Source organism: Salmo salar, chromosome 09 (assembly GCF_965601325.2).
Source record: "Salmo salar chromosome 09, fSalSal1, whole genome shotgun sequence".
Lineage (NCBI taxonomy): Eukaryota > Metazoa > Chordata > Actinopteri > Salmoniformes > Salmonidae > Salmo > Salmo salar.
In genome coordinates this window covers 99,014,968-99,034,940 of record NC_138299.1, presented here as the reverse complement: position 1 = coordinate 99,034,940, position 19,973 = coordinate 99,014,968, and positions in this window count along the sequence as shown.

Here is a 19,973-nt window from a genome sequence, read left to right as displayed (position 1 = left end):
GTTATTACATAATATAAACCCCTAGTCTCCTAATAATGTTATTACAAAGTATAATACCCCGACCCTCCTAATAATGTTATTACATAGTATATACCCCCCACCCTCCTAATAATGTTATTACATTGTATATACCCCTCACCCTCCTAATAATGTTATTACATAGTATATACCCCCAACCTCCTAATAATGTTATTACATAGTATAATACCCCAACCCTCCTAATAATGTTATTCCATAGTATATACCCCCAACCCTCCTAATAATGTTATTACATAGTATATACCCCCCACCCTCCTAATAATGTTATTACATAGTATATACCCCCACCCTCCTAATAATGTTATTACATAGTATATACCCCCACCCTCCTAATAATGTTATTACATAGTATATACCCCCACCCTCCTAATAATGTTATTACATAGTATATACGCCCACCCTCCTAATAATGTTATTACATAGTATATACCCCCCACCCTCCTAATAATGTTATTACATAGTATATATGCCCCAACCCTCCTAATAATGTTATTACATAGTATATACCCCCACCCTCCTAATAATGTTATTACATAGTATATACCCCAACCCTCCTAATAATGTTATTACATAGTATATACCCCCAACCCTCCTAATAATGTTATTACATAGTATATACCACCACCCTCCTAATAATGTTATTACATAGTATATACCCCCACCCTCCTAATAATGTTATTACATAGTATAATACCCCAACCCTCCTTATAATGTTATTACATAGTATATACCCCCACCCTCCTAATAATGTTATTACATAGTATATACCCCCTACCCTCCTAATAATTTTATTGCATAGTATATACCCCCCACCCTCCTAATAATGTTATTACATAGTATATACCCCCTAGTCTCCTAATAATGTTAATACATAGTATATACCCCCTTGTCTCCTAATAATGTTATTACATAGTATATACCCCCCACCCTCCTAATAATGTTATTACATAGTATAATACCCCAACCCTCCTAATAATGTTATTACATAGTATATACCCCCTAGTCTCCTAATAATGTTAATACATAGTATATACCCCCTAGTCTCATAATAATGTTATTACATAGTATATACCCCCCACCCTCATAATAAAGTTATTACATAGTATATACCCCCAACCCTCCTAATAATGTTAGTTCATAGTATACCCCCCACCCTCCTAATAATGTTATTACATAATATATACCACACCCTCCTAATAATGTTATTACATAGTATATACCCCCTAGTCTCCTAATAATGTTATTATATAGTATATAGCCCCCAAACATCATAATAATGTTATTACATAGTATATACCCCCACCCTCCTAATAATGTTATTACATAGTATATACCCACACCCTCCTAATAATGTTATTACAAAGTATATATCCCCCACCCTCCTAATAATATTATTACATAGTATATACCCCCCACCCTCCTAATAATGTTATTAATTAATATATACCCCCCACCCTCCTAATAAAGTTATTACATAGTATATACCCCCACCCTCCTAATAATGTTATTACATAGTATATACCCCCACCCTCCTAATAATGTTACTACATATCATATACCCCCAGTCTCCTAATAATGTTATTACATAGTATATACCCACCACCCTCCTAATAATGTTATTACATAGTATATACCCCCCTCCCTCCTAATAATGTTATTACATATTATATACCCCCAGTCTCGTAATAATGTTATTACATAGTATATAACCCCCACCCTCCTAATAATGTTATTACATAGTATATACCCCCAACCCTCCTAATAATGTTATTACATAGTATATACCCCCCACCTTCCTAATAATGGTATTACATAATATATACCCCACACCCTCCTAATATTTTTTTTACATAGTATATACCAACCACCCTCCTAATAATGTTATTACATAGTATATACCACACCCTCCTAATAATGTTATTAGTATATAACCCCTAGTCTCCTAATAATTTTAATACATAGTATATACCCCCTAGTCTCATAATAATGTTATTACATAGTATATACCTCCCACCCTCCTAATAAAGTTATTACATAGTATATACCCCCAACCCTCCTAATAATGTTATTACATAGTATACCCTCCACCCTCATAATAATGTTATTACATAGTATATACCCACCACCCTCCTAATAATGTTATTACATAGTATATACCCACACCCTCCTAATAATGTTATTAGTATATAACCCCTAGTCTCCTAATAATTTTATTTCATAGTACATAGCCCCCCACCCTCCTAATAATGTTATGACATAGTATATACCCACACCCTCCTAATTATGTTATTACATAGTATATACCCCCACCCTCCTAATAATGTTATTACATAGTATATACCCCCCACCCTCCTAATAATGTTATTACATAGTATATACCCCCACCCTCCTAATAATGTTATTACATAGTATATACCCCCTAGTCTCCTAATAATGTTATTACATAGTATATACCCCCAAGTCTCCTAATAATGTTATTACATAGTATATACCCCCTTGTCTCCTTATTAGGTTATTACATAGTATATACCCTACACCCTCCCCTCCTACTAATGTTATTAAATAGTTTATACCCCCACCTTCCCCTCCTAATAATTTTATTACCTAGTTTATAACCCCCCACTCCTCTCAATAAGTGGAACTAATACATGTGTAAGTTAATCCGCTTCTTTCCCTATCAGGACCCATTTCCCAGCATCAAACTTCACACTTCCAAAGACAATCGTTTCCACGCTTTTCTGTATTCTCTCACTTCAACTAGAAGTGTTTCTTCAACAACACACAGTGTTTTTACTGTATGCCGAATATTTAAAAGACGCACTATGCAGAAATCTCTCTGCCATTTCCTGGTTGCTACAATTCAAATTGTTCGCCTAATTTCAGTTTATGTGACAAAACAAGCAGTCATTGTGTAGAGAATCATTGTACCATCTCAACCGCTGACAAATGTATTTTCCATAACGAAAAATATTGTATTTTCAGCTGTTTGAAGCTGGTTTACAAGGTGGAAAAGATGGAAAATCTGCCAATGTGCCCTTGAGTAAGGCACTTAACCTTTTACTGCAGTGGGTTAATTCAGAGTAACAGTGTTTTTCTCGATTGTCTTAAATCTTCTTTGAAACAAAAGTACACACCTCACACACGTGGTTATGGGCTTAAAAAATAAGACACCTGGACCATGTCAGATATAGAGTTGTAATGTATTATATTTTGAGTTTTCATCCCAATAGTACACTTTATATACATCACAGAAGACTGAAATATAACAAAACCGTTTGAATTTTTGGCAGCTTTTTTTGAATAATATTTATTAATTATGAAATTAGGAAAAATATGCATAACATTCCACCCATGAGGCCACTAGGTAATTTGACTGCAAGAAAGGGGTTACCCTTAATTTACTCCATGGGCGCTGAACTACTCTGACTTACCCTGTAAAACAACACATTTCACAGCACCTATCCTGTGGCCATGACAATAAAAAATAATCTTTTTTATTTCTGTCTTGTTTGGTTAACGGTATTGTCTCTCCCCTCATCCCTGATAATGTTAATAAAAAGTGTGTAACCATCTCTCCTGTAATGTCTCTCCCCTCATAACTGATCATGTTAATAAGTAGTGAGTCATTTAGCAGACACACTAATCCAGAGCCACTACAGTAGTGAGTAATTTAGCAGACACACTAATCCAGAGCCACTACAGCAGTGAGTAATTTAGCAGACACACTAATCCAGAGCCACTACAGCAGTGAATCATTTAGCAGACACTCTGATCCTGAGCCACTACAGTAGTGAATCATTTAGCAGACACACTAATCCAGAGCCACTACAGTAGTGAATCATTTAGCAGACACACTAATCCAGAGCCACTACAGCAGTGAATCATTTAGCAGACACTCTGATCCTGAGCCACTACAGTAGTGAATCATTTAGCAGACAATCTGATCCAGAGCCACTACAGTAGTGAATCATTTAGCAGACACTCTGATCCAGAGCCACTACAGCAGTGAATCATTTAGCAGACACTCTGATCCTGAGCCACTACAGTAGTGAATCATTTAGCAGACAATCTGATCCAGAGCCACTACAGTAGTGAATCATTTAGCAGACACACTAATCCAGAGCCACTACAGTAGTGAATCATTTAGCAGACACTCTGATCCAGAGCCACTACAGTAGTGAATCATTTAGCAGACACTCTGATCCAGAGCCACTACAGCAGTGAATCATTTAGCAGACACTCTGATCCTGAGCCACTACAGTAGTGAATCATTTAGCAGACAATCTGATCCAGAGCCACTACAGTAGTGAATCATTTAGCAGACACACTAATCCAGAGCCACTACAGTAGTGAATCATTTAGCAGACACTCTGATCCAGAGCCACTACAGTAGTGAATCATTTAGCAGACACTCTGATCCAGAGCCACTACAGTAGTGAATCATTTAGCAGACACTCTGATCCAGAGCCACTACAGTAGTGAATCATTTAGCAGACACTCTGATCCAGAGCCACTACAGTAGTGAATCATTTAGCAGACACTCTGATCCAGAGCCACTACAGGAGCAATTAGGGTTAATTGCCTTGCTCAAGGGCCATTGGCAGATGTTTCACCTAGTCGGCTCAGGGATTCCAACCAGCGATATTTTGGTTACTGGCTAGAGAGGACACACACACGCACACGCACACACACACACACACACACACACACACACACACACACACACACACACACACACACACACACACACACACACACACACACACACACACACACACACACTTATTCACCAGGCACATACTTATAAACACTTTGTTTGCACAGCTAGGCTGTTTACATATTGTTCACTGCGCCATTATATATACAAATATATACAGAACGTAATTACAGTGATTCTTAGAAAATGTTTATGTCCGGGTGAGTACACTAGTTTTACAGGTGACATGGAAGAATATAATCCATATTTATTCTAGAGGAGAGGAGGAGACTTGGTGTAATTATTCCTGTCGTTGAATACCATCAGGGGGTGATGCCCTGTGAGCGGTGAGGGGAGAGGTATGAAGGGTTACACTCCCAGAGAGTGGAGGAGACACACACACACAACCACATGGCTGTACCATAGGGTATTTCCAGCTACAGCCGTCAAACACAGCCACAGACACAGACATGGACACATACGCAGCCGCAGACACATCCACAGACTCAGCCACAGACACAGATGCAGACGCAGCCACAGACTCAGACACAGACACAGCCACAGACACAGCCGCAGACACAGACTCAGCCACAGAAACAGACGCAGCCACAGCCACAGACACATCCACAGACGCAGCCACAGACGCAGCCACATCCACAGCCACAGACTCGGCCACAGCCACAGACACATCCACGGACACAGGCACGGACACAGACACTGACACAGCCACAGACACATTCACAGCCACAGACGCAGCCACAGACTCAGCCACAGACGCAGCCACAGACTCAGCCGCAGACACAGCCACAGACACAACCACAGACACAGCCACAGACACAGACGCAGCCACAGACTCAGACGCAGCCACAGACTCAGACACAGACGCAGCCACAGACTCAGCCACAGACGCAGACTCAGCCACAGACGCAGACTCAGCCACAGACACAGACGCAGCCACAGCCACAGAGACAGCCACAGCCACAGACTCAGCCGCAGCCACGACACAGACTCAGCCGCAGCCACAGACACAGACTCAGCCACAGCCACAGACTCAGCCACAGCCACAGACACAGCCACAGACACAGCCACTGACACAGCCACAGTCACAGACACATCCACAGCCACAGACTCAGCCACAGACTCAGCCGCAGACACAGCCACAGACACAGCCACAGACACAGACTCAGCCACAGACGCAGACACAGCTGCAGCCACAGACACATCCACAGACTCTGCCGCAGACACAGCCACAGACACAGACTCAGCCACAGACGCAGACTCAGCCACAGCCACAGACACAGATGCAGACGCAGCCACAGACTCAGACACAGACACAGCCACAGACACAGCCGCAGACACAGACTCAGCCACAGACGCAGCCACAGCCACAGACACATCCACAGACGCAGCCACAGACGCAGCCACAGACACAGCCACTGACACAGTCACAGACACAGCCACAGACTCAGCCACAGACGCAGCCACAGACTCAGCCACAGACGCAGCCACAGACTCAGCCGCAGACTCAGCCACAGCCACAGACACAGACACAGACTCAGCCACAGACACAGCCGCAGCCACAGACAGATCCACAGCCACAGCCACAGACACAGCCACATCCACAGCCACAGACACAGCCACATCCACAGCCACGGCCACAGACTCAGCCGCAGCCACAGACACAGACACAGCCACAGACACGGACACAGCCACAGACACGGACACGGACGCAGCCACAGACACATCCACCGACTCAGCCACAGACACAGACGCAGAGACAGACACAGACACATCCACAGCCACAGACGCAGCCACAGACTCAGCCACAGACACAGCCACAGACTCAGCCACAGACACATCCACAGACACAGCCACAGACACATACTCAGCCACAGACTCAGTCACAGACGCAGACACAGCCACATTCACAGACACAGACACATACTCAGCCACAGACACAGCCACAGCCACAGACACATCCACAGACTCTGACACAGACACAGCCACAGACTCAGCCACAGACACAGCCACAGACACAGACGCAGAGACAGACACAGACACATCCACAGCCACAGACGCAGCCACAGACTCAGCCACAGACACAGCCACAGACTCAGCCACAGACACAGCCACAGACACATACTCAGCCACACACACAGACTCAGTCACAGACGCAGACACAGCCACATCCACAGGCACAGACACATACTCAGCCACAGACACAGCCGCAGCCACAGACACATCCACAGACTCTGCCACAGACACAGCCACAGACTCAGCCACAGACACAGACACAGACACAGACACAGACACTGCCGGCATGCCATTAAAACAGAGAGGTATTGTTATTCTGCTCTTGCATGGCATCGAGTAGAGGTGAACCCAGGAGAGGAGGCTTAGTCTAATTATTCCTGTCGTTGAATACCATCATTGGCTGAATCTCAGGAGTGAACCCAGGAGAGGAGAAGGCTTAGTGTAATCATTGGCTGAATCTCAGCAGGTGAACCCAGGAGAGGAGGGGGACAGAAGCGAAAGGCAGGAAGTTTTATTTTAATATAAATGGAGGGGAAGGGATGAAGTTTTAGGTCATCTCCTATCAGGTCATCTCCATCGCAGCCCCTCCTCTCCCTCCCCTCCATTCCCCTCCTCTCTCTCCACTCCCCTCCTCTCCCTCCCCTCCCCTCCATTCCCCTCCACTCCCTCCACTCTCCTCCTCTCCCTCCACTCCCCTCCACTCCCTCCACTCCCCTCCCTCCACTCCCCTCCTCTCCCTCCCCTCCATTCCCCTCCTCTCCCTCATTCCCCTCCACTCCCTCCACTCCCCTCCACTCCCTCCACTCCCCTCCCCTCCATTCCCCTCCTCTCCCTCCAATCCCCTCCTCTCCCTCCCCTCCATTCCCCTCCACTCCCTCCACTCCCCTCCTCTCCCTCCATTCCCCTCCACTCCCTCCACTCCCCTCCACTCCCTCCACTCCCCTCCCCTCCATTCCCTCCTCTCCCTCCACTCCCCTCCTCTCCCTCCCCTCCATTCCCCTCCTCTCTCTCCACTCCCCTCCTCTCCCTCCCCTCCCCTCCATTCCCCTCCACTCCCTCCACTCTCCTCCTCTCCCTCCACTCCCCTCCACTCCCTCCACTCCCCTCCTCTCCCTCCCCTCCATTCCCCTCCTCTCCCTCCACTCCCCTCCTCTCCCTCATTCCCCTCCACTCCCTCCACTCCCCTCCACTCCCTCCACTCCCCTCCCCTCCATTCCCCTCCTCTCCCTCCACTCCCCTCCTCTCCCTCCCCTCCATTCCCCTCCACTCCCTCCACTCCCCTCCTCTCCCTCCATTCCCCTCCACTGCCTCCACTCCCCTCCACTCCCTCCACTCCCCTCCCCTCCATTCCCTCCTCTCCCTCCACTCCCCTCCTCTCCCTCCCCTCCCTTCCATTCCCCTCCACTCCCTCCATTCCCCTCCTCTCCCTCCCCTCCATTCCCCTCCACTCCCTCCCCTCCACTCCCCCCTCCCCCCCCTCCACTCCACTCCCTCCCCCCCCCTCCCCTCCTCTCCCTCCCCTCCATTCCCCTCCCTCCACTCCCTTCCACTCCACTCCCCCCCTCCCCTCCCCTCCCTCCCTCCCCCCTCCCTCCCCCCTCCCTCCCCCCTCCCCCCTCCCCCCTCCCCCCCCCCCCCCCCCCCACCTTCAGAGCTACTCTCCTCCTCCCCTGGCTCTGTTGGCTTGGCTTGGTGGTGGAGGGGAAAAGCTATTAAATCAGGTAGGATTCAAAAACACACCTGGTCCCGACCATCAATCTCTGTCTCCATTATAGTTGTGCCAATAGCAGCGCCATGCTGGCTGAACACACTCTTTATTGTGGAGGTTTGATATATATTTCACTGGTCGGGTGGGGCGGGGTGGGAGTGTGACAGAATGGGGTTTGGATTTGAAGAAGCAGCTAGCTTCATTATGGCAACACAAGATCATCACTATGTGGAGCCACCGCAAAACTGTCTGACAAGGGAGAGAGGAGGAGGAGAAGAAGAGGGAGGTGGAGAGAGAGAGAGGAGGAGAAGGAGGTGGAGAGAGAGAGAGGAGGAGAAGGAGGTGGAGAGAGAGAGCGGTAGAGAGACAGAGAGAGAGAAAGAGAGAGAGAGAGAGAGAGAGAGAGAGAGAGAGAGAGAGGGAGGTGGAGAGGAAGGGAGGGAAATAAAACTCCCCAACCTGGTATACCATTAGTCTTGTCTCATGCTGCAGTGTAGAGGCCGGCAGGCAGGCAGGCAGGCAGGCAGGCAGGCAGGCAGGCAGGCAGGCAGGCAGGCAGGCAGGCAGGCAGGCAGGCAGACAGACAGACAGACAGACAGACAGACAGACAGACAGACAGACAGACAGACAGACAGACAGACAGACAGACAGACAGACAGACAGACAGACAGACAGACAGACAGACAGACAGACAGACAGACAGGCAGGCAGGCAGGCAGGCAGTCACAGGCTCCTTTGCCATCAAGCACATTTTGACAGGATCGCTGCAGCCACAAAGCCACCATTAACAAAATGCTAAAATCGCTCCACAGAGGATTGGAGGAGGTCTTTAATGCGCTAAAGGCCTTCTCCAATCTTCTGTGGTCTCTTAATGATGATGCAAGGCTTCCTCCAATCCTCTGTGGTCTCTTTATGATAATGCAAGGCCTCCTCCAATCCTCTGTGGTCACTTTATGACAATGCAATATCATAAAGAGACCACAGAAGATTGGAGAAGGCCTTGCATCATCATAAAGAGACCACAGAGGGTTGGAGGAGGCCTTGCAATATCATAAAGAGACCACAGAAGATTGGAGAAGGCCTTGCATCATCATAAAGAGACCACAGAGGGTTGGAGGAGGCCTTGCAATATCATAAAGAGACCACAGAAGATTGGAGAAGGCCTTGCATCATCATAAAGAGACCACAGAGGATTGGAGGAAGACTTGCATTATCATAAAGAGTCACAGAGGATTGGAGGAAGCCTTGCATCATCATAGAGAGACCACAGAGGATTGGAGGAGGACTTGCCTCATCGTGACTGCTTTGCAATTCCTTTTCCCCTGGTCTTTTTCGATCCTGTTTCCAATGCATTTAATCTGCCAGATCTACCAAACTCTTGCTATGTCACATTCAGCCATATGATAACGTCTGGCCCATTATAAGTAATTCATTACTGTCACGCCCTGACCTGAGAGAGACGTTTTTCTCTGTTTAGTTAGGTCAGGGTGTGATATGGGGTGGGCATTCTATGTATTGTATTTCTTTGTTTTGGCCGAGTATGGTTCCTAATCAGAGGCAGCTGTCTATCGTTGTCTCTGATTGGGAATCATTCTTAGGCAGCCTTTTCCCACCTGTTTTTGTGTGTAGTTGTTTTCTGTTTTGTTATCAGTGACCTGACATAACTGTTGGCTTTGGTTTTGTTTCTTTGTTTAAGTGTTTCGTTATATATAATAAATTATGAACACTTACCACGCTGCGCTTTGGTCCACTCCTTCAGACGACTGCCATTACAATTACTGATGATAGATGCCTTGTGTTTAATAATGATGAAATGATCTACCAAACATAACATCAGAGGACCCCTCCCATTTCCTCATCTCAGAGTTTATGCTCCTGCCATCCAGGAAGCTTTGCAGACTCCCTGAGTGTAAATTGGTCAGGTACAAAAAACTAATTTCTGCCACAGGCACTGACCTTTCTGAACAAATAAGGAGGACATTAGGGGTATGGACTCGCTCATTCGGGAACGGGCAATATTGAGAAGTTAGGAAAATGTAACTAACTGTGTAAAATAATCAAAGCTCAGGGACCTTGGACATTAAGGGGATGTGTACCATTGAGTGTAGGAGGGACAGCTATGTAATGTGGAAGGGAGGGTTCAGAGTCCTTAAGGGGATGTGTACCATTGAGTGAAGGAGGGACAGCTGTGTAATGTGGAAGGGAGGGTTCAGAGTCCTTAAGGGGATGTGTACCATTGAGTGTAGGAGGGACAGCTGTGTAATGTGGAAGGGAGGGTTCAGAGTCCTTAAACTGTCATTCTTGTTTTGTTTTTCAGTAATGTGGATGTTTGATGTTGTTTCTGGTCTCTCACGTTATCACAGTGCATTTTCCTGTAGGTACAGGAAATATCTGTGAAAATCTCATCTAAATTAATATACACTCTCATTCTCTCCCAAACTATAATAATAATCCTAATAATAATATAATAATATTAATAATAATCCCAATAATACTATTTCAATAATAATAATAATAATAGTAATATTAATAATAATAATGATGATCTAATAACAATAATAATAATCTAATAATAATAATAATCTAATAATTATAATTACAATAATAAGAATAATAAGAATAATCTAATAATAATCTAATAATAATAATAATAATAATAATAATAATATTCTAAACATTAGCAATTCAGATCATGTTTAGGGCCTCGCGGGCTATTCTCCACCCCCTGCTTTATCATAGCCTGTGTCCCAAATGGCACCCTATTACCATATATATTTCACTACTTTTGTCCAGGGCCCATGAGGCTTTGCTCAAAGTAGTGCACTATAAAGAGAAAAGGCTGCCAATTGGGAAGCATCCATAGCCATGCTAAATGTACCTGGAATCTGTTTTGATAATCAATTATGAATCAGCAGGAAGGAACTGAAGGAGGTTGTGATGTCACAATGCTGCCTCCCCCACCATATGGACATTTACACAACGCCTGACAGAACGGGTTGCTGTGATACGCCATTGAAAATCCCGGGGGATTTTATTTAATAATGAAAGATTTTTTTCCCAGGATTTTCTAAATGGAAACAACAAAGCATGCCAAGGACATGGTGTACAGGATACATACACCTACCTACCTCCTCCCAATCCTACAGCATATCTATACCTACCTACCTCCCCCCAATCCTACAGCATATCTATACCTACCTACCTCCTCCTAATCCTACAGTATATCTATACCTACCTACCTCCCAATCCTACAGTATATCTATACCTACCTACCTCCTCCCAATCCTACAGCATATCTATACCTACCTACCTCCTCCCCAATCCTACAGCATATCTATACCTACCTACCTCCTCCTAATCCTACAGTATATCTATACCTACCTACCTCCCAATCCTACAGTATATCTATACCTACCTACCTCCTTCCAATCCTACAGTATATCTATACCTACCTACCTCCTCCTAATCCTACAGTATATCTATACCTACCTACTTCCTCCCAATCCTACAGTATATCTATAGCTACCTACCTCCTCCTAATCCTACAGTATATTTATACCTACCTACCTACCTCCTCCTAATCCTACAGCATATCTATAACTACCTACCTCCTCCTAATCCTACAGTATATTTATACCTACTTACCTCCTCCCAATCCTACAGCATATCTATAACTACCTACCTCCTCCCAATCCTACAGTATATCTATACCTACCTACCTCCTCCCAATCCTACAGCATATCTATACCTACCTACCTCCCCCCAATCCTACAGTATATCTATACCTACCTACCTCCTCCTAATCCTACAGCATATCTATACCTACCTACCTCCTCCCAATCCTACAGTATATCTATACCTACCTACCTCCCTCCAAACCTACAGTATATCTATACCTACCTCCTCCCAATCCTACAGTATATTTATACCTACCTACCTCCTCCCAATCCTACAGTATATCTATACCTACCTACCTCCTCCTAATCCTACAGTATATCTATACCTACCTACCTCCCAATCCTACAGTATATCTATACCTACCTACCTCCTTCCAATCCTACTGTCACGTCCTGACCAATATTTAGGTATTATTTCTATTATATTTGGTCAGGACGTGGCAGAGGTATATTTGTTTTGTATTATGGGGTTTTGTGTGTGGTGTAGTGGGGTGTATTAGTTTGGTATAGGTTCTAGGTTTGTTTTTCTATGTGTAGTTTTGGGTGCTGGACTCTCAATTGGAGGCAGGTGTTTCTAGTTGCCTCTGATTGGGAGTCCCATAAGTAGGTGTGTGTTTGTTTGGTTTTGGTGGGTAGTTGTTTTTGCACTGCGTGTTGTGTGCCTGCAAAACTGTTCCTGTCGTGTATATTGTTTTCCAGTGGATGCGTTACTCCTTTTTTGAATTAAAACATGAGCATCCATATTCCCGCTGCAGTTTGGTCTATTCAACACGGCTCTTTTTGTGACAGAACTACCCACCACCAAAGGACCAAGCAGCGGAGAAGAGGACAGAGGCAAGTGAGGGAGGAATGTTGGAGGCAGCCCCAATAATTTTTTAGGGGGGGGCACAAGGGCTATTTGGCGGGGCGAGATTACAGCCCCAGGCCAGCTCCCCGTACCCTTGTAGGGCAGACTGGACAGGTCCCGTGCTTTGGGGTTGGGGCTGTGGTGAGGCCTGGGATTTTCAGGCCGGTAGGCAAGGTACCAGCGCCCCGCATGTGCCAGGGCGAAGTAGGCATCGAGCCGGAAGGGGTGATGCCAACCCTGCGCTCAAGACCGCCAGTGCGCCCTTTCGGTCCGGTGTTTCCCGCTAGATGCACTAGCATGGAGGTGCGTGTCTCCAGGCCGGCACGTCCATTACCAGCCCCACGCATCAGGAGTCTAGTGCGTCAGCCCAGCACCGCCAGTCAACAGTCGTCGGAGCTGCCCGCCAGTCAACAGTCGTCGGAGCTGCCCGCCAGTCAACAGTCGTCGGAGCTGCCCGCCAGTCAACAGTCGTCGGAGCTGCCCGCCAGTCAACAGTCGTCGGAGCTGCCCGCCAGTCAACAGTCGTCGGAGCTGCCCGCCAGTCAACAGTCGTCGGAGCTGCCCGCCAGTCAACAGTCGGTCGGAGCTGCCCGCCAGTCAACAATCGTGGGAGCTGCCCGCCAGTCAACAGTCGTTAGAGCTGCCCGCCAGTCAACAGTCGCCGGAGTGGCCAGACTGCGCTGAACTGCCGGAGTGGCCAGACTGCGCTGAACTGCCGGAGTGGCCAGACTGCGCTGAACTGCCGGAGTGGCCAGACTGTTCCGCGGCCCAGCCCGAGGGGCCCTCCTGTCCCCCGGCCCAGCCCGAGGGGCCCTCCTGTCCCCCGGCCCAGCCCGAGGGGCCCTCCTGTCCCCCGGCCCAGCCTGAGGGGCCCTCCTGTCCCCCGGCCCAGCCCGAGGGGCCCTCCTGTCCTCCGGCTCAGCCCGAGGGGTCCGTCTGCCTGGCGCAGCTATCGGCTCCACCGAAGTGGGCGACGCCGAGGGTGGAGCAGGGTCCACGTCCTGCACCGGAGCCACCTCCAGGATAGGTGGGTTGGGGAGGGAGGGTGTAGCACAGTGCCGTCGTTGACGGCAGCCACCCTCCCTTCCCTCCCTTATTGTTTAGGGGGTATTGCTTTTTGGTTTTGTTGGGGTAATGGGGATTTTTTGTGTTTTCTTTTAAGGTGCATTCCGGGGTCTGCACCTTTAGGGGGGGATAATGTCACGTCCTGACCAATATTTAGGTATTATTTCTATTATATTTGGTCAGGACGTGGCAGAGGTATATTTGTTTTGTATTATGGGGTTTTGTGTGTGGTGTAGTGGGGTGTATTAGTTTGGTATAGGTTCTAGGTTTGTTTTTCTATGTGTAGTTTTGGGTGCTGGACTCTCAATTGGAGGCAGGTGTTTCTAGTTGCCTCTGATTGGGAGTCCCATAAGTAGGTGTGTGTTTGTTTGGTTTTGGTGGGTAGTTGTTTTTGCACTGCGTGTTGTGTGCCTGCAAAACTGTTCCTGTCGTGTATATTGTTTTCCAGTGGATGCGTTACTCCTTTTTTGAATTAAAACATGAGCATCCATATTCTCGCTGCAGTTTGGTCTATTCAACACGGCTCTTTTTGTGACACCTACAGTATATCTATACCTACCTACCTCCTCCTAATCCTACAGTATATCTATACCTACCTACCTCCTCCTAATCCTACAGTATATTTATACCTACCTACCTACCTCCTCCTAATCCTACAGCATATCTATAACTACCTACCTCCTCCTAATCCTACAGTATATTTATACCTACTTACCTCCTCCCAATCCTACAGCATATCTATAACTACCTACCTCCTCCCAATCCTACAGTATATCTATACCTACCTACCTCCTCCCAATCCTACAGCATATCTATACCTACCTACCTCCCCCCAATCCTACAGTATATTTATACCTACCTACCTCCTCCTAATCCTACAGCATATCTATACCTACCTACCTCCTCCCAATCCTACAGTATATCTATACCTACCTCCCTCCAAACCTACAGTATATCTATACCTACCTCCTCCCAATCCTACAGTATATTTATACCTACCTACCTCCTCCCAATCCTACAGTATATCTATACCTACCTACCTCCTCCTAATCCTACAGCATATCTATACCTACCTACCTCCTCTCAATCCTACAGTATATCTATACCTACCTACCTCCTCCCAATCCTACAGAATACTGTATCTATACCTACCTACCTCCTCCCAATCATACAGTATATCTATACCTACCTACCTCCTCCCAATCCTACAGTATATCTATACCTACCTACCTCCTCCTAATCCTACAGTATACTGTATCTATACCTACCTACACTAGATATACAACAGTATGTGGACACCCCTTCAAATTTGTGGATTCGGTTAGTTCACCCACACCCGTTACTGACAGGTGTATAAAACCGAGCACACAGACATGCAATCTCCATATACAATCACTGGCAGTAGAATAGCCTTACTGAAGAGCTCAGTGACTTTCAACAGTCATTGGATGCCACCTTTCCAACAAGTCAGTTCGTCAAATTCAGGAGAACGCTACCTGCCCGAATGCACAGTGCCAACTGTAAAGTTTGGTGGAAGGAGGAAAAATGGTCTGGGCTGTTTTTCATGGCTCGGGCTAGGCCCCTTGGTTCCAGTGAAGGGAAATCTTAACGCCACAACATACAATAACATTCTAGACAATTCTGTGCTTCCAACTTTGTGGCAACAGTTTGGGGAAGGTCCTTTCCTGTTTCAGCATGACAATTCCCCCGTGCACAAAGCGAGATCCATACAGAAATGGTTTGTCGAGATCTGTGTGGAAGAACTTAACTGGCCTGTACAGAACCCTGACCTCAACCCCATCGAACACCTTTGGGATGAATTGGAACGCCAACTGAAAGCCAGGCCTAGTCGCCCAACATCAGTGCCCGACCTCACTAATGCTCTTGTGGCTGAATGGAAGCAAGTCCCTGCAGCAGTGTTCCAACATCTAGAGGAAAGCCTTCCCAGAAGAGTGGCGGCTGGTATAGCAGTAATTCGGGAATGAGCTGTTCGACGAGCAGGTGTCCACATACTTTTGCCCATGTAGTGTACCTTCACCCAATCCTCCAATGTACCATTATAATTGTTAGATACAGATAATTGTAGAATAATATGGCCCTATACCTATTCTAAACCTCCTCCCAATCCTACACTGTAGGCTAAAATTAAAATTTGTTGAACAGATAACTATAGAAGGATTGGGATTAATTAAAATTGTAAACAGAATCATTGTTCATCATTAATATTCACTATAGTCAAAACTGACTATATAATGAATCCAAAAGTATTTCACAAACTCACTTTAGTCTAAAGCTCAGAGACCTGGCTGAGTGCATCTACTCTGAAAAGGAAATAGCTTGAAAGAATACTTCAGCTTCCCAATGCATGCCCTCAGACGAACCTTCAAACAAGCAAAACGTTAATACAGGATTAAGATCGAATCCTACAACACCGGCTCTGACGCTTGTCGGATGTGGCAGGGCTTGAAAACTATTACTGACTGCAAAGGGAAACCCAGACGTGAGCTGCCCAGTGACACGAGCCTACCAAACGAGCTAAATGCCTTTTATGCTCACTTCGAGGCAAGCAACACTGAAGCATGCATAAGAGCACCAGCTGTTCTGGATGACTGTGTGATAACGCTCTCGGTCACTGATGTGAGCATGACCTTTAAACAGGTCAACATTCACAAAGCCGCTGGGCCAGACGGATTACCAGGACATGTACTTAAAGCACGCAAGGAGTCTGTAATACCTACATGTTTCAAGCCCTCCACCATAGTCCCTGTGCCCAAGGAAGCAAAGGTAACCTGCCTAAATGATCACCGCCCCATAGCACTCACGTCGGTAGCCATGAAGTGCTTTGAAAGGCTGATCATGGCTCACATCAACAGCATCCTGCCAGATACCCTAGACCCACTCCAATTTGCATACAGCCCAAAAACAGATCCACAGATGACACAATCTCAATTGCACTCCACACTGCCCTTTTCCACCTGCCATACCCACTCATATTGCCCCAGCCAATTGAGCCATTGATCGGATCACTTAACTCCTCTCTGCAGGTGTTGAACTGGAGTCCTCTAGCTTCTCACGCTACACCTTGCAACAACTAATTAATAGCCTGCTACTGCACAGACATGTCTCCAATATGATGAGACATATCTCACAGAGAGAGTAGAGGTAGTGGTGATGAGACATATCTCACAGAGAGAGAAGAGGTGATGATGAGACATATCTCACAGAGAGAGTAGAGGTAGTGGTGATGAGACATATCTCACAGAGAGAGAAGAGGTGATGATGAGACATATCTCACAGAGAGAGTAGAGGTGATGATGAGACATATCTCACAGAGAGAGTAGAGGTAGTGGTGATGAGACATATCTCACAGAGAGAGAAGAGGTGATGATGAGACATATCTCACAGAGAGAGTAGAGGTGGTGAGCCTGCCTGCCCCCACTACTCCGTTTATCGACCCCTGCCTGCCATGACCTGTCATTTGCCTACCCTGTTGCCTTAATAAACATTGTTGCTCCGACACAGTCTGCATCTGGGTCTTACCTTGATTCCTGATAGTTCACACCCTCTTAAGCCTTTAATCCCACCCATCTCTTTAAGGATGAACATGTGAGTCCATGTGGTAAACACACAGGATATCAAATAAAATATATGTTTGTTTGTCACATGCACAAGATACAGAAGGTGTAAACGGTACATTGATACTACCTGCATACTTGCGTAGTAGCAATATCAAAAACAGAAAGTGTCCAGATAAAAATATTTTAGAAATATTTTAGAATTACTAGATGACTCTTACCCAACACACTTGTCTAAATTGATGGGTCATGTGAAGGGAATGCTATAACCACCCCTCACCCACATCTAAGTGGACGGGCCACTATTGTCTAGACTAGAAAGAAGGGATACTGGTTTGTAGTTTTTGACATCAGAGTGGTCGAGTGTTGGTTTCTCGAGGAGGGGATCAACTCTAGCCATTTTGAAGTCAGAGGTGAAGCAGTCAGTGGTCAGGGATGAGATGATGAAGGAAGTGAGGAATGGGAGAAGGTCTCCAGAGATGGTCTGGAGAAGGGAGGAAGGGAGGAAGGGACGGGAACGAACGGGCAGGTTGTCGGAAGGCCAGACTTCACTAGTTGCAGGATTTAATCTGAAGAGAGAGGAGATAAAGAGGTCAAGGTTCAGGGTAGTTCTGTGTGAGTGGGACCAGTGAACTCAATAGGTTGAGTGAATGAGGAGCGGATGTTGTCAACCTTTTTTTCAAAGTGGTTGACAAAGTCATCCACAGAGATGGAGTGGGAGGGAGGAGTAGGTGGAAAATAGTTTTCTAGGGTTAGAGGCAGAAGCTTGACATTTTGAGTGATATGAAGTGGCTTTAGTAGCCGATATAGAGGAAGATAAGGTAGAGAACAGGGAGTGAAACGATTCTAGTGAAGATGAGGTCAAGCATATTGCCTGCCTTGTGAGTGGGAGGAGCCTGGGAAAGGGTGTGGTCAAGCATATTGCCTGCCTTGTGAGTGGGAGGAGCCTGGGAAAGGGTGTGGTCAAGCATATTGCCTGCCTTGTGAGTGGGTGGAGCCTGGGAAAGGGTGTGGTCAAGCATATTGCCTGCCTTGTGTGTGGGAGGAGCTTGGGAAAGGTTGTGGTCAAGCATATTGCCTGCCTTGTGAGTGGGAGGAGCCTGGGAAAGGGTGTGGTCAAGCGTATTGCCTGCCTTGTGAGTGGGAGGAGACTGGGAAAGGGTGTGGTCAAGCATATTGCCTCCCTTGTGAGTGGGAGGAGCCTGGGAAAGGGTGTGGTCAAGAGAGTTAATAAACTACTGCCTGCGTAGTGAATTGGACCCATTCATGTTTTAAAACTGAATTGAACTTTTTAGGAAAGTAGACAGTAGACAGTTGACCATGAACAAACACAGAAACTTAAACTCATTATCAACTGGACGCATTTATGCATGTGTTTCAGGAGACAGTAAACACATACTGAACAAAAAGATTTGTGTCCACTTTAAAAATGTCCACTTCTTTCCCCTTTCCAGTCCAGTCTAATGAGTCAGCACATTCAGAAAACACCTTACTTAAAACATTTAAAAAACAACAGTAGCCTATGAGCTAGAGTAGGTATAGCACCAAATACAAGCTATAGCAAAGACACTGGCCTAAGTAAATGGCTGTAGCCTACACCAGAATCAATGACCAATGACCCCCCCCAACTCTGATTCAATGCAGCATACTAAATGAGAAAAAATGATTGTACTGCCTGGCGCTCAGGCTGAAATGCTGCTGTAAGCTTTTTTTAAGACAGCATTCAGTCTGACCTATCCACATAAAGTCTGTGGGCAGCAGTAAATGACCAGACAGTGTGTTAGAGAAGACTGGTATTGATTAGGAGAGGTGAGGATGACAACAGAGCTTTACTTAGATACTCATTAACTAGGACATACCACACACACACACACACACACCACACACACACACACACACACACACACACACACACACACACACACACACACACGGAGGGGGAGATAAGTTACTATACTGTATAAGTTATAGGAATGTAGTTACTGCTGCTACAATAGGCACATTATGCTATCCTCAAATACCTCTAACACATTTTTAGAAATCAATGGATTGTTTCTAGAGAAGGAGCCAGCTGGCTTCAGTTGTGAAGAGCAGGAGCAGAATGTGTTTTAAACCTACAGCAAAGTATTTGTTTGTGACAGTGTACATTTTGGGAGTTTGTCTGGCTGGCGGAGCATTTACAGTGAGTTCTCGTGTTCTTGGGGCGGATGCTTCTGTACAACCTCTACGTATGTGTGTTTCTGAGTGTGTGTGCGTGTGTGTGTGTGTGTGTGTGTTCCCTGTGTGAGTGTATAACCTCTGCACCATGATGAAGGTCTAGAGCCCTGTTGGC